Here is a 15,127-nt window from a genome sequence, read left to right as displayed (position 1 = left end):
ACGGCTGACCGTGGCCAACAGCTGCTCGCGAACCGCGGCCAGTTCCTCCTGCTCCCACACACAGCATGTACACACCCTATCCACCCCTACTGCTAATATCTGGACGTATAGAGTTGCGACAAATAAAATAGCAATATGCGACTTCACAGTTGCGTCACCAGCGCCAGATTGAGCTGCGATATGTGAACAATTACTTACGAACTATGCAATCAAATGACCACAACTACGCCACTATACAGATATTACAACGCGATCCTACCCCTGTCTTAGTACAAATGACAACCGCTTACACCTGCTTTGGCAGCACTGTCTTGGATAGTATATCCATTGCTATCTAGCAGAGAAGGCATTGATTGTTTCTTGCTGCTAACATACTTCACATATGACCAGAATCTCTTTGGATTTTCTGCCAGGTTTTCGGACAACGTTTCGTTGTGGAAACTGTTATAGGCATCTCGCATTGATGTCCGCACTAAATTTCGAGCTTCTGTAAAAGATTGCCAACCTTGGGGATTTTGCACCTGTTTAAATTTGGCATGTTTGTTTCATTGAATCGTTGTTTCTGCAACAGTGTTCTAACCTGTTTTGTGTACCAGGAAGGATCAGCTCCGTCGTTTGTTAATTTATTTGGTATAAATCTTTCAATTGCTGCTGATACTATTTCTTTGAATTTAAGCCACATCTGGCCTACACTTACATAATTAATTTGGATTGAGTGGAGATTGTCTCTCAGGAAGGTGTCAAGTGAATTTTATCTGCTTGTTTGAAAAGGTATATTTTTCTCTTATTTTTAAGGGATTTGGGGATTACAATATTCAATCTCACTATGACAAACCTGTGTTCACTAATCCCTGAATGGGTTTTGATGCTCGTTATTAACTCAGGATTAGTTGTTGCTAAGAGATCAAATGTGTTTTCACAACCATTTACTATTCGCATGGGCTCATGAACTAAATGCTCGAAATAATTTTCAGAAAATGCATTTAGCAAAATTTCGGATAATATTTTATGCGCACCTCCAGAATTAAACATGTATTTCCGTCAATATATTGAGGGTAAATTAAAGTCACCACCAACTATTATCGTATGAGTCGGGTATGTGTTTGAAAGTAAACTAAAGTTTTCTTTGAACCTTTCTGCAGCTGTATTATCTGAATTGGGGGGGTCGGTAAAATTATCCAATTATTATTTTATTCTGGTTGCCAACAATGACCTCTGTCCATACTAACTCCCAGGAAGTACCTACTTCAATTTCGCGACAAGTTAAACTACTTCTGACAGCAACAAACACACCACCACCAACCGTGCTTAGCCTATCTTTTCGGAACACCGTTAGGTTCTTCGCAAAAATTTCGGCTGAGCTTATGTCCAGCTTTAGCCAGCTTTCAGTGCCTATAACAATTTGAGCATCAGTGCTTTCTATTAGCGCTTGGAGCTCTGGTACTTTCCCAACACAGCTACGACAATTTACAACTGTTATACCAATGGTTCCTTTATCTACGTTCCTCCAGTGTTCAGCCTGCTCCCTTTGTGACTGAAGCCCTTCTTGTGTTTTCCCAAGACCCTCTAACGTAAAAAACCGCCCAGTCGATGCTGCCCAGGCCCTGCTACCTGTGTATCCGTCTCCTGCATATAGTGGGCACCTGACCTATTCAGCAGAACCTGAAACCCTTTGATGCAAGTTGAGGAATCTGCAGCCTTCACGGTCGCAGAACCTTCTGAGCCTCTGATTCAGACCCTCCACTTGGCTCTGCACCGGAGGTCCGCAATCGGTCCTGTCGACTATCCTGCAAATGGTTAGCTCTGCTTTCATCTTGCAAGCAAGACTGGCAGCCTTTACCACTTCTGTTAGCCGCTCGAAAGCAGAGATAATCTCTTCTGATCCAAAATGACACACATCATTGGTACCGACGTGAGCAACCACCTGCAGTTGGCTGCACTCTGTGCTCTTCATGGCATCCGGGAGGACCCTTTCCCCATCTGGAATGACTCCATCCGGTATGCACATGGAGTGCAAATTGGTTTTCTTACCCTTCTTTCAGCCAAGTCCCTAAGGGGCCCCATAACGCACCAAACACTGGAGCTCCTGACTACCAATAATCCCACCCTCTGCGATTGCCCAGATCTTGCAGGCTGAGTGGTTTCCTCTGAAACAGACGATACGTTTCATATGGCTGTGTGCGCCGCCATATTGGCGGGTGACCTTGAACGAGCTTCGCTCGGCAGCCGCGGCGGATCGCGCTCTAGTTTTAACAGAGCGCAATCCGCTGGAAAACTCAGCTTCCGGTCCGCCATATTGCATTATCAGCGCACTACTTCCTGCCGCGCCCAGTTCTTATCAGTGGGAACTTCCGCAGCACAGGCAGCTGCACGCTCATTTGACTCGAGGCAGCCGCACTGAGCACACAGCCATGCCGTACAGGAGGAGAAGATATACAAGAAGATCAAGACTCCCTGTCTACAAGACTGTGGATACGTTTAGTTTAACTCCAAATAATGTAGCGCAAGAAGAGCTACTAAACGGCCCTATTACTTTTGTAGGAGCTAAGATTCACTTTTCTTGTACAACTACAGAGGTTGTAACTGGTAATAGTTGGTTAACTATTGCTATTGTAAGGGGCAGTGATAAGCCGCAATTAGGCTTGGAGTCCTATTACGATAGACATTATTTGTTATCGTCGCTGAGCATCTGGCTCAGCGACAGTGTCAGCCACAGAGAGCACCTGGAACCTGTTTGTCAGACAAACCGGGGAGGCCTTACGTGCGGCCGCCTGGGAAGTCTTTCACCACCTGATTCTCCCCGGGGCGACCACAGGTGAGGGGTCAACCTCAGTACGAGCAGTAACTGGACTGGCCATCGGTGAGGACCGATCGGAGGACTCTGACGTGGTGGACATCCGTTGGATCCCCACGGCCGGCTCACAACAGTGGTGCCCATCCACTGCAGCCTCAAGTTGTGTAACCAAAGCCATCACAGCCTGAAGCTAAGAGCAAAGTGTCACCATCTCGGCTCGCATCTGCACACATTCGCAGTCCCTGTCCATACTAAAGACCATGAAAAACTAAACTATGCAGATAAACGGACTATCAGCACGTCCTGCGCAAATCCACTGTAGACCCTGATGAAAATGCACGAACTGTGTCTTGTAATACGCAGATATTCAAAAACCTAACTACCGAAGCACTGAGGTGAAACTAAATAATTTGCCCCTGATAAGGAACTTGTAATATGTCACAAAATCGGTTTACTTTCTGATGCAAACGAAAACACGAGAACTGTGGCTATTCGATTTTAAATTCACACACAGAAACTCAAGAAACAAACTATTGAAGTGCAGAGATATAATAAAATTCGCTCCTGGTTAGGAACTCGTAAATGTAACAAAAGCAGTTTACTTATCTGTTGCTGTGTCTGTCACGGTCGGCTACTGCTGCCTGACTGAGCCATGGAGTGCCTGGCCACATTCTGGGCCGTTTCCTTCTCACATTTTCTTGCAGGTGTTGCATTATGTCCCGATAGTACTATCGATTAACAGTTTCTCCTTGTGACATGAATTCTTGATGAATTAATCCCTCAAAGCCAAAGAAAACTGTCAGCATGGCTTTGACATTTGACCTGACCTGACGAGCTTTTTTTGGTCTTGGGGAACCTATCCCGACCCATTGTGAAGATTGAACCATGGTCCCAGCATCATAACAGTAGACCCATGTCTTATCAGCAGTTATGATCCTCATAAGGAACATCTCGTTCTCATTTGCACAATCCAAAAGCTCTTCATAAATTGTGAGGCGAATGTCTTTCTGGTCTCGACTCATGAACTGTGGCAACCAATGCATTCCAAGTTGCTGTGTCGGGATTTCATGACATGATCCAGCTGAAATGTTACCTTCTTCTGCAATCTCTCGGACAGTCAGTCTTTGATTGACACGCACGGTTTCATTGATGTTCCTGAGATGAGTGTTGTCGGTAGACACTGAAGGGCATCCTGAACGAGGGTCATCTTTAAACAACTCCCATCCAGTCATTTTAAACAACATGAACCATTTGTAACACTGAGCTTAAGCTCTCAACACTGGAGGCTTCGTGCATCATTTTGCGTATATCTGTAAAATTTTTCTTGAGTTTCAAGCAAAATTTAATGCAGATGCGTTGCTTTGCTAGCTCTGCCATCTCGAAATTTGCAAATTGTGCGAAACAACTTCCTATTCAATACAGCACTGAACAATAACTAACAGACATACAACAATGAAACTTCCAGCAATTACACATTAACACAGCCGTGTGCAGGGACACCAACTGCATTTTGCTCTAACACACCACTGGTGTGAAATTCTGAATGTTCCGAAATTTCTCAAACAGATCTTGTACAAGTTATCCTATAACTATGCACAAATAACTAGGCATGGAAGATACCAAAAATAAAACGCATAAACAAAATCAAAACACCCACATAAAATAGTGCCTCTGGTGCTTGGCATGAAATGTTTGACAACACAGTGTTTGTAAACACATGCATACAGCATGTGTGTGACAACACAATGTAACGGCATACAGTCGCTACAATGATATGAAGTAGAGTTTGGGTGATCCTGATGATGGTGAGTCTACTGAAGAGAGTGAGCCAGAAGAATTTGTTCCTCTATGCAGTTATTTATATCCCAATGAATCTGAAGGGTTTTTGTAGCTTTTTGGTAAGGGGTCTCCTTTAATCCTGAAGTATTTATTCGTGTTAAAGCAGAAAGTGACAATATGCGGTCTGTTGCACGTAACTAGAAGCTTTATGATGGTTATCTTAACCAGTTCCTGTGCACTGTGGTGTCAAACCTATGGGCCAAATATAGTTGCCAATGAATATTTTTGTGGTTCAGCCATATTACAGCCAAACAATATTCTTTTGTAAAAGCAAAGCATCTTCAAATTTGTAGTAGTACTGACCTTTCACTGTTCACCAAGAAGTGGGGTGAATCGCACACTTTCTTCTGTACGTGTAGAAGGAGGAGGTACATTGCAGAATTCTCTTTGAAGTACATTATTTAGTGCTACTAAAACGACTGCAAGTAGCTGTAGAAAAACAATAGTGTTTTGTTTCAACTGATTGGTATGATGTGTATTAACAGGAAACATTTAACTTCACTTACTGCTTTGTGCAATTCTTTAACGTGTGCTAAATTCCTGCTAAAATATTAATATTCATTAAAAGAATTTGTATTATTTTGTGGTACATAAGATATTAACTTATTTCAGCACTTTGAAACCAACTGACAACAGCAAAGAGGAAAACTGTTGATGACCACTGAAATGTTAAAAAAGTGATAGATGATATTATTTTTGCTGGGAACTAAGAAATGAAATAATCTTCATTGCTTAGAAATGTTTTTAACGTACTAGAGGGTTTATTTTATTTCCATAAAGCCATATCTATTATAAAAACAGTACATTTCAAATACACTGAAGTGCCAAAGAAACTGGTATAGGCATGCGTATTCTAATACAGATGTATGTAAACAGACAGACAATAAGGCACTGTGGACGGCAACGCCTATGTAAGACAAGAAGTGTCTGGCACAGTTATTAGACCAGTTACTACTGCCACAATTGCAGGTTATCAAGATTTAAGTGACTCTGAATGTGGTGTTATAGTCGGTGCATGAGCAATAGGACACATCTCCGAGGTAGCGATGAAGTGCAGATTTTCCCATATGACCATTTCATGAGTGTGCCGTGAATATCAGGAATCCTGTAAACATCAAATCTCTGACTTTGCTGTGGCCTGAAAAAGATCCTGCAAGAATGGGACCAATGACAACTGAAGAGAATAATTCAATGTGACATAAGTGCAACCCTTCTGCAAATTGCTGCAGATTTCAATGCTGGGTGATCAACAAGTGTCGCATGCAAACTATTCAACGAAACATCATCAACATGGGGCTTTCAGAGCTGAAGGCCTACTCGTGTACCTTTGATGACTGCATGACGCAAAGCTTTATGCCTCACCTGGGCCCGTCAACACGACATTTGACTGTTGATGACTCGAAACATGTTGCCTGGTCAGACAAGCTTCAAATTGCATTGAGCAGATAGACATGTATGGATATGGAAACAATCTTGTAAATCCATGGACCAAGCATGTCAGCAACAGACTCTTCAAGCTGGTGGAGGCTCTGTAATGGTGTGGGGTATGTGCTGTTGGAGTGAATGGGGACCCCTGATACATCTAGATACGACTCTGACAGCTGACTTGCACATAAGCATACTGCCTGATCACCTGCCTCCATTCATGTCCATTGTGACAGATTTGGGAAATTCCAGCATGACAATGTGACACCCTGCTCGTCCAGAATTGCTACAGGAACACTTCTGCTGGCCACCAAAGGCCAAGATATGAACATTATTGAGTATATCCGGGATGCCTTGCAACATGCTGTTTAGAACCCCCTCATACTCCAGCCCTGCAGGATTCTTGGTGTCAGCTCCCTCCAGCTCTACTTCAGACATTAGTCGAGTCCATGCCACTTTGTGTTGCAGCACTTCTGTGCGCTCACGGGGGCCTTCATGATATTAGACAGGTGTACCAGTTTTTTGGCTCTTCTGTGTAGTTATTATAAATACGATCTTAAAAATTCATTTTTGGAATAGCTCAGTTTTACAGAGAGAAGCTATACTGTTATTTTTGAAGAAGTCAAAGAGTTTAAATATTGTCTTATATACACGGAGGGAGTTGCTATAAAGGACAATCAGAAAACCACAAGGTAGATGTCATACCAATGTTATACAATACATTGTCACTAAGACCAACACAAATCAAAACATGATAGTTACGGGAGTTTAATCCCTCGACCATGCTCAATGAACTGAGTTCTGGCTGCCTGATGGCAGTGAGCTGCATGCTTGTCAAGCTGAGCTTAGGCCCACAGCTGACAACAGTTGCAAAGTCTATAAAGTGTATTTATAGCTTTACACCACTTGCAAGGCTCCATTCCATATTTTAATATTCGTTTGGATGAACAAATACGATGAACAGTTTGTAAGTTCACATGTGGGTACACTGAAACACCAGCTGCATGTGCACAGATGCGTACCAACCAACGACTGAGATTTCTTTTTTTCATCTACAATGTTATTCCTACAAGACATAGTTCAGAAACCCAATTTTGAAATATATTACTCAAGGAAAGACTGTCAAAAAAATCAACTGTAATGTCATTATTTTCATAGTACACATTCCTGCTGCCAACAACTTCATATTGTGGACAGCTTACAATCACAAAAATCACTTGATTTGAGAAAAATGCACCCAAACATGTCAGATTACGCCACGCTGCAGGAAAATGAAAAAAGTGCAGTCATGCCCAGAATCTTCAAGTAAGTTGGTGTTGTTAGAAGCAGCAAAGTGAGTATATTGATAACAAATGCAAAGAATTTTGCTTGCAAGGAAAAATTGTGACTACAGATGACAGCATTGGTTTCATATCTTTAATACTGTGTCACCTGAAACTAGCTCTCCAAGTGTGCACTAATGTATTAGGCTTACATATCTACACTGACATTTTTTCCAGCCATCAGCTTGCTCAGGAACAGGATAAAATGAAAATGTATTTAAAAAAAGGCACAATTATGTTAAGAAGGAAGATTTGTCATCTGATATGAAAAAGAAACTTCAGCAATATGGACTATGCATCCGTCAGTCTAACATGCAAATGGTGTTTCTGCCTGTCATTGATTAAAGGATGGTAAAAATGCTGAGTACATTCTCTGGTCCTCAGACATGACTGATACCTAGTTACAGAAAGAAATGCCAGTTCAGTTTGAAAAACCAACAGTTATTCTAGAATTAACAGGGGTTTGTGGGAGGCCTGAAGAGAACTGATCAGTATTTGGATCTTATGGACAAACAAGACGTTCTCATACAACTGACAAAAAAAATATTGTTCTGTCTTATAGAAGTTTTTCTATGGCCTTGCCACAGTGGTAACACTGGTTTCCATTAGATCACCAATGTTATGCACTGTCGGGCTTGGCTAGCATTTGTATGGGTGACTACTCAGGTCTGCTGAGCTATGTAGGAAAGCATGGCACACTCAGTCCTCATGAGTCCAGTTGATCAGCTACTTGACTGAGAAGTAGCAAGATATTTTGACACTGAGGAGATGCTGAATGGGAGGATGCATTTTATGATGCCTAAAGGAAAGAAATATTTGCATCCTTCACAATTTTTATTTTATAGGAGTTTGGCTGTTGTCCAAGCCATGTTTCTGCACCAAACATTTTGTCTGCTAATGCCAGAGACAGGGTCATTAAGAGACAAAATGTTAGGCACAATAACATGCCTTGGACAATGGCCTAATTCCCATAAAACAAAAATCATCAAGAAGAAATGATGGTTTCTCTTCTTTCACTTTTTTCTTCCTCAGAGATATGTATAAGATTAAGCTTGAACGTCATCCTAGAAACTGCTTTAATAAGTAACTCACACAAAATAATTATGAGGGGAATTTTTAAAGTAAGAACTGATTTGTAATAGAGTAAGAGAAACTTTGTTTATGAATGTAAATTGTATCACAAACTGCAATATCCATATTTTTCACTTTGCAACACAGTCACCATGAACATTTAAATATTTGTCAAGTCGTGGCACCAGCTTTTGGATCCCAGTATCAAAAAACTCTGCCACCTGACCATTAAACCAGTTAGTAATAGTGGTCACCATTTTCCAAGTGCTTCCCACCAAGAAGTTTCTTCAGTTTTGGAAACTGACGAAAGCCTTATGGTGCTAAGTCAGGGCTGTATGGTGGATTATCCACTAATTCCCAATGAAACTTGTCCAACTGCCTCTTTGTTCTTGCTGCAATGTGAGGACAAACATTGTTATGTAGCAGAAGAGAGCAGCCCCCACAGCTGATTTTGAATACTGTGCCTAAGCTTTAATGATGTTTCTCAGTACCTCTCAGCATGTATTGGCATCAAATTTTTGTGTCAAGTCTTCATGTATGACAGTAGGCTGTCCAGATCATTCTTCATCACGAACATTTGATCTTCCTTCATCAAACAGTCTACATCATTTATGCACATTTCCATCATTCATTACTTCCGCATCATTTACTTCAACAAGTTGCTGGTGAATTTCAGCAGGGTGAACCTTTTTGGCATTTAAGAACTGAACAACCAAGTGCACTTCACAACTGGCAGGGTTACTGATTGTCATGGCAACAAATGAAGCAGTATGACCATACAACCAACATTGGCAAAGATGTGAAACGTAATGGCAGCATAATGAGAGAGTGGCCAAGAGTGGCCGACCATGAATGGATGTCACATGACAGGGTGCGCAGACACAATGCACTATCAGTTCTTACTTTAAAAATGACCTTCATATAAAAAACTGAACAAAATCAGTTCTTATAGTATGTAAACCAATACAGATAATAAAATTGAGTAAACTCATAATTTTCTTTTTCCCTATTTTCAACTGTCAGATTATAAGTAATCCATTAATCCATTTCCCATCCAAAATAAATAATAGCTGGGGAGAAAATGACATAAAAATAGAACGTGTTGAAGTGTTATAGATTGTGATGGTATGTCCAGTAGCTCACATTTCTTGCTACCTTCCCTTTCTTAGACAGGTGTCATTAAAGAAGCTCCAGTCAAATCACTTCCACTTGATCTTTAGGTTTAATTGGGTCACTTACTTCACTAGGTGTGAAAATGAATATAAACCTATTGGAATCAAACATATCAGACAGAGGTGTTCAGGCACCCACCATAAGAGCGTAGGGTGTGCGACCTTTCACCTCGTGGAATTCATACACACGTAACAGCGGTCACTGACTCTGTTTGAGGCCACTGACAGGGAATAAAAGCTGCCCATGCAGAATCTACACTGTCTGATACGATTTTGTCACAGCCAGGATGTCTGCACCTGGTTTAAGTTGGTAGGTCAGCAGGGCATTGACTGGATGCTTGTATGTATATTTTGTGGTAAGAATAAACTCAGGTGCTATTAACTGGACTACAGCTATTAGTTTCAATCACCTGCTCACCCTTCATACCACCACACTCCACTCCATCACTGCTCATCCTGAATGAGATCCCTTACAAAAGGCTACTAGATGTGGGATCCTCAGTGTTCCTGTACCCATCATTGTTCATGAGGGAAGAAGAAAACACACAGTCTTCCACGGGATGTAGTAGTGATTGGACTTTTCACAAAAGTCAGTGTGTCATATACAAATGTACACTCGTGTTCAGGAAAAACGGAACACCTTGAATGACAAGAGATAGAACATTAATATTCACAGGATATGTACATTAGTATGTTCTGCAGAAATGATTATCATTTGAACCACGTCTGTCTATGAGTTCACGGTCAACTTCAATATCACGGTGCAACACCACCTACTGGTAAAATGTGTGGCTCTTGTTGTCATTATAAACTGAAGGTAATAGACCAGTGTGACTTGAGCAGATGTGCAGGATGCCTCGCAGATGTGTGTACGAACCATACTGTCAAATCAGTGAGTCTGAAAGAGGGTGCATTATTGGCATGAGAGAATGTGGTGCATCCATCTGGGAAACTGCTGCTCCTGTGGGATGTAGTGTTTTGACAGTGCAACCAGAAGGCCATAGAACAAGCCAAGATGGGTCAGATCGCACCACCCAGACCACCCCCTCAAAAGATCGACACATCATCTGAATGGCAGTTCAAAGGTAGTTCATCAATCCAGGAAACTACAAAAAGCTATGCAAATTGTGCAAATTGATTAACTGCAGAGGTCAGAGTATGTTTCACAGTTGGCAGGGAAGAAGAATTAATGAATGCACAAGAGACTGAAACACAGTGTCAATCCTGGAAATAAGATCCTAAATTCAAAGTTGTTGATGGAATATTGTACAAGAGCACTGCCAAAGGGAACCATATCACTGTACCTGAAAGTCTACGATAACAAGTATTAAAAAGAGTGCCACAATAGTCAATTGGCAGAACACAGTAGAAAAAGAGCAACTAATGTATGAGTAGCATACATCTGTTGCTGACTAAACCAGAAATCATATGTTTACAGTTATGTTTCATGTTGTGATTCATGCAATAAGCAGATTGATGTGGGCAATGCAAAGTATCTCTGCAAGAACTCCCAGGAAAGAGCAGAACTTTTGAACAGGAGCTTTTATACTGTAGATCTATTACTAAAAAAAAAATATGGAAATCATTGTATCTTGACTATTCTGGAAAACTTCTCCAGATAGCTCTTAATTACAACAATTTCACATCAAAGTGCTGAGACATGGTGTGTGTGTTTGTTAAAAACTGGATTTTGAAATATGGCTCACCAAGGTTCCAATTTTTTTTCCAAATTGCTACAGAAAGTATGGCAACTGCTGAAAATTGACTGACTAAGAACGACATCACCTCATCTGCGGGGAATGGACAAGTGGAAGGAATTCACCAAAATATCTTGAAAATTATGTCATCACGTTGGCAGAAAGTGTGATTCATGGGACACACATGTACCATACATGCTTAGCACTTACAACATGAAGAACCACACCAATGTGCAACTCAGCCCTTGCGAAATCATCTACGGCAGGTGAATGACTTCACATCAGCAAGAGACAGCAGCTATGAACATCTCAGGGGTTTAGGCAGCAAACTACATGAAATATAGAAGCATATAAAGGCTCAAAATCATCAGCAATTTCTCCATTGGGACACTCAATATGACTGTGGATATGTTCAGTCTAAATACAGTGTTGAAGACTTGAGTAATCCAGCAATGAAGAGGGGTCAGTCACATCAGGAAACCGAGCGAGGTGGCGCAGTGGTTAGACACTGGACTCGCATTCGGAAGGACGACGGTTCAATCCCACGTCCGGCCATCCTGATTTAGGTTTTCCGTGATTTCCCTAAATCACTCCAGGCAAATGCCAGGATGGTTCCTCTGAAAGGGCATGGCCGACTTCGTTCCCCATCCTTCCCTAATCCGATGAGACCGATGACCACGCTGTCTGGTCTTCCCCAAACCAGCCAACGAACCACATCAGGAAGTTTAAATTGCATTGGAAAGAACCACATAAAGTCCTTGAAATCAGCTCCCTCATTACATTAAAAGTCCAATTGCCATTTTGCTCTATCAAAGCGTTTGTGAACAGCGTAAAGTCATATTTGAGGAGGCCAGCAAATGAACCTGAGACAGACCCACGAAGCAGCGGGGACAACTGGAGAATGTTTCAGATAGTGACCAACCAATGCTGAGATCTGCTGTTCAATGCTAATGAGTCAGGATTCCGCAAGATGAGCCAAGGGGTGGGCGTGAGCAGCACTATGACATGGTAGCTGCTATGCACGAGGCAGCTCTAAGTGTGTATACATCACCTGCAGATTGTGCATGAACAAGTGTGCACATGCAAAAGTGAATTAGGCAGTTTCTCTCTCATCAGCAACAAGCTGATAAACTGAGTTAGGCGCATCCCTCTCTTTCTCTCTCTAATTTTTTTTTGCCTTCAGAGAACTGATTCACCTTTCTCAATGCCATTACATTAAGGATAAGGATAATGAATCAGTTGTCATCAATCATAAATTATGGGATCCCAAAGCCTCATGGTACCACAGTTGGATTACAGCTAAAATGCAAGTGGAAATAGCGTTTACGGCCTATAAAAAGGCAGTCAACTGGTTTTTATAGTGTTTTTCATACATTATGCAATTTTTGAAAATGCAGTAATCAAGTCAAAAGGCACAAAAATAAAAAAGTCCTTTTTATTTCCTTCTACACACACTCCCATTTAAGTGCACAAAATTATATCAGACATATGTCCGCCTTCATTGTCTCAGCCAGGGAGTTACTTATTCTATGAAGTTCGTGATGACCCTTTCACATACATCTCTGTTGACACAGTGAATTTCTTCCTGAAGTTGGAGAACTACTTATGGTTTGCTCTCATAGAGCTTGGGATCACCTAACCCCATAAAAAGAAGTCACATGGGGTAAGGTCATAAGATCTGGGAAGCTATGCTGTGTCACCACAAAGTGAGATCACAGGCTAAGGGAGTTTTTCGTGGAGTGGGCTTACTGACTTGTGGGATAAATGACATGTAGCCCCAACCTGTTGAAACCACATACTGACTGTATCCGCCTCATTCGGAGCAGGCCAGCAGTTGTTTCTGAGTATTTCATGATAATGCTCACTGTTAACAGTTACAGCATTACTGTCAAAATCTTCAAAAAATAAGGGGCCAATCACACCACCTGCCCATAAGCCACACCAAACTGTGGTTCGCAGTGGATGCATGTGGCACTCTTGGATCACCCTTGGGTTATCTTGACCCCAAATACAGCATTTCTGTTGGGTAATGAACCCACACAGATGAAAATGTGCCTCGTCACTGAAGATTATTCTTTTTGCAAAATTGTTGCTGCTCTCTTCTTGTTTTGTGAGAATCCACTCGGCAAAATTTCTCTGTTTCAAATGATCTGTGAGTTTAAGATATTGAATCAACTGAACCCTGTATGGGTCCATAAGATCATTTTTCAAAATTCCTTGCAAAGAGGCTGTTGAAATTCCCAATTGTTGAGAATGAGTCTGAAGCGACTTGTGAGGAATCTCAGCCATACTATCCTGCGCCGATGCAATGTTTTGTCTGGGTGATTTTATAGTTGCAACACACCCAATTTCCTCAAATTTCTTTATCAACTGCAGAGCTGTTGATGCTGTAGAAGCATTATTACATCTGAAGATCCCACAAAGTCTATGAGCAGTCTCTCCATAGCACTCGCTTGTTCTGTAATGGGTGTTTGCAATGATAACATGTTTCTCACTTGTTAACTGCTCTATGGCAACTGAGATTCTAAAATAAACAAGATTTAGGCCGTAATCAGAATGACAATTATTATTAAATACAGTGCTGTAACACTGAAAACAAAATTTTATCACTCAATTTCAAAACTGTAATATATGAAAGACCCTGTAGATCCTTTACCCCAAAACAGTCTTATTAGATGTAAGTGGGTGTGATTTGATTTTTGTGGCAATATGCTTAAAAGTTGTCTTTGGAACCTTAACTAACAAGAAATTGGTTGATGTAGGTAACTAGTGGGAGCAGCTATGAAAAGAAGTACACAATAATGCTATAAAATCTTGGGAATGTTTAGTAATATTACACAATATTCAAGAGACAGTTTCCAATAACACAATCTTGATTGGTAAGGTTGTTCCATAGTTCATGTTCATTTCAGTAATATCTGCAACTGGACCACAATGAACCAATAAATTTCAAAATGAAATCAATATTCTGAATGCACATGTAGAATTAAAAACTCTATTTAAAATTACCAATAGTCTGTCCAATGTGTGAAGGGATGCTTGTAATTTGAAGTATGATACTGAAACTAATGTAAGTAATCATATGAGTAGTGTTTTGTTACAGCCTAAAGACTTTTCGACATTCAGTTGGCTATAGAAAGGAAAGTAACTATTCCTATAACTATGGACTTACCTATCAATATGCAAAATCTGTAGGCATCTTACAAATTGAGTGGTGATGATATCATGATGAACAATGAATTAACTTCAATTGTCACCAACCTCATAGCTGACTGCCAATATCACTTTCAAATTTTCCGTGTGTATGCTTATCCAGTATTTTGAGTGCCATTCCACGCCTTTAGTTAGTAACATCTACAGGAGCACTCTTACTCAGGATGGAAGGTACTTCTTAACTTTGTCACATATGGCTTTAAGTGAATGTGAGAATACAAAAGAAACTTGTGTGTCCTTTGAATATAGTATTTGACAGCTGAATATACAGCTGTGAGAGAGATCTTTTCATGAATGACCAACCTTGAACTAATATCCCAAAAAACAGGAAACACTCCCTGCAATGGACCGCAGATTGCATAATCTACTCTTTCAAAGAAAAATCTGGCCTAATTTTAATGAACAGTCAATGTAATTCCCTCTTTACCAAAGAAATACAAGGTAGTGGACTTCTGTTGATGCAGAAAACCATGAATTGTCAAGTGACTTTTTCCACATACCTCAAATATGACGCTCCATCTTATATGCGGTACACAGATGATCTCTCACTCCATTTCTGCTGTATTTCAGTTAAAATGGAACACACAACCAGAT

The sequence above is a fragment of the Schistocerca serialis genome, chromosome 1, assembly GCF_023864345.2.
Source record: "Schistocerca serialis cubense isolate TAMUIC-IGC-003099 chromosome 1, iqSchSeri2.2, whole genome shotgun sequence".
Classification (NCBI taxonomy): Eukaryota; Metazoa; Arthropoda; class Insecta; order Orthoptera; family Acrididae; genus Schistocerca; species Schistocerca serialis.
Note: the sequence above shows the minus strand (reverse complement) of the source record.